This window comes from Chiloscyllium plagiosum, unplaced genomic scaffold (genome assembly GCF_004010195.1).
Source record: "Chiloscyllium plagiosum isolate BGI_BamShark_2017 unplaced genomic scaffold, ASM401019v2 scaf_31283, whole genome shotgun sequence".
NCBI classification, from domain to species: domain Eukaryota; kingdom Metazoa; phylum Chordata; class Chondrichthyes; order Orectolobiformes; family Hemiscylliidae; genus Chiloscyllium; species Chiloscyllium plagiosum.
In genome coordinates this window covers 1-2,086 of record NW_025177323.1, presented here as the reverse complement: position 1 = coordinate 2,086, position 2,086 = coordinate 1, and the positions used below count along the sequence as shown (strand labels likewise).

Sequence of the window (2,086 nt, the reverse complement as noted above, 5' to 3'; positions counted from 1 at the left end):
CAATGTCAATAAAAGCTGCTCCAGGTGTGGTTGAAACTCCCAGTCTGATGTCACAATGCTCCCTGGTCCATGTCAACAGACGCTGCTCCAGATGAAGTGGGAGCTCCCATTCCTGGCAGATCACACACCTCTATACTATCATAGAAATACTGCCCACTGAGCATTTCCACCACTGGAGCCCATTGGTGGTATATCCACATCATGAGAACCTAATATTAATTTTAGGCACCTCCGAATCATTATTTCCAAAAGTCATTCTTTCTTAATCCCATTCCTGGCAGATCACACACCTCTATACCATCATGGAAATACTGCCCACTAAGCATTTCCACCACTGGAGCCATTGGTGGTATATCCACATCATGAGAACCTAATATTAATTTTAGGCACCGCCGAATCATTATTTCCAAAAGTCATTCTTTCTTAAACCTTATTTAGCATGTGCATATTGCAGTGAATCCGAAGTTAGATAATGGTGCTAATTGATGTATTCTCAATAAAAATTATATCCTATTTTTCATGTTGAGTAATTGCGACTTAGCAAGGACAATGTTTGGAATGAAATCACACTTTTATTCCAGGTAAGGGAATGTGGTTTGCATTATTTTAAATAAACTTGTTCACTGTGTTAAATGATCAAATAGATCTCAATCTCTAAACAAAATTGGTTACGTTGTCATCCATCTGAAATGTGGTGCCTTATTCTTTCAACCACACGGGTATTAGAGCGAAACGTCTGTTAATGACTTGCGTATAAAGACACTTTAAATCATTTTTCATGTTTATGCTGCATGAATCTACGGTTATTGATCCACAGTTTAGGTTCAGCCCCTACAGTTAACATGCTGACTTCTCCAGTTTTTCATAGTTCACTGTGATGCATCCAGTGTGTGCATAACGAGAGGGAGCTCGCTTCCCACATCTTGTATTTGGGCCTTATGTCCAGCAATCAACAATGGCGAGAGAAAGGGGCGAGGGCGAGACCAATGTGCAAGTCTTTTCGTGCCCATGCACAGCACCCACATCGGCAATTCTCTACTGTGCATTTACAGCTAGGTCTCGGTGCCCCGACACCCACGCCCTGCTCCTTTTGAAATATCTCCATTGTTTTGTGCTCTTCTCACCAAGGTGAACCACTTCTACTCAACCTGCTCCTGATTTCATTTGACAAAATACTCATTAAGAATCCCATTGCATAAACATGCCCTTCACATCTCTTGTTATTTGGTTTTCCTGGATCTCTTTCATACGATAAAAGGTGACAGCAGCTTGACTTGTAAAAGAAAGTCGCGTTCCTTTTCAATATCCCAATGCAATCTACATTTCAATGCAGTTTAGGCAACAGGACCAAATTATTCTTTGAGATTTTATAATAGCGTCGATGCATACAAACTGACATTGCAGTTCCAAGTTCAGTAAGACAGCTGTGATCATCCAAAAATAGCAACATTGAAAACCACTGATAACACCGACGAGAGTGGGACTCGAACCCACGCGTGCAGGACACAATGGATTAGCAATTCATCGCCTTAACCTCTCGGCCACCTCGTCACATACACTTCAGTGCCTATAACCTTATGAATAAGTGAATTGTATAAATTATGCAGAGCAGCAGACATTTCTCCCTTGTTTTGGTGAAATCATAAATAGCACAGTACGGTTCCAAGACTATGGTCTGACCTCTGGGTTGTGCGGCAAGCGCATTCACACTGTGACACTCTGCTCACAGTGGTCTGAACAAAAATGAAGAAATGACTATGTAACAAGGTCTGTTGAATTCTGTGAAGATTTGACGTCAATGGAATGAAGAACCCGAGACAGCAGGAGGTGTTCATTCAAGAAAGAGTTGGATAGAGCTCTTAAGGATAGTGGAATCAAGGGTTTTGTGGATAAGGCAGAAACAGGATACTGAATGAGGATGATCAGCCATGATCATAATGAATGGTGGTGCTGGTTCGAAGGGCAGAATTGCCTCCTCCTGCACCTATTGTCTATTGTCTATTAAATTGCCTGTGAGGAATTGTTTGCCAGACTGGGGTAGAGTGCATAGTCCTCAGTGTCATTATTCGGAACACCTTTCTTCCAC

The 2,086-nt window shown here is 41.8% G+C and overlaps 1 non-coding gene across 1 annotated transcript; it reads right to left on the bottom strand.

Moving 5' to 3' along the window:
- Positions 1-1,469: 1,469 nt before the first annotated feature.
- trnas-gcu lies at positions 1,470-1,551 on the bottom strand. Its single transcript has one exon. It is a non-coding gene; the product is annotated as a tRNA-Ser (tRNA).
- Positions 1,552-2,086: the final 535 nt, after the last annotated feature.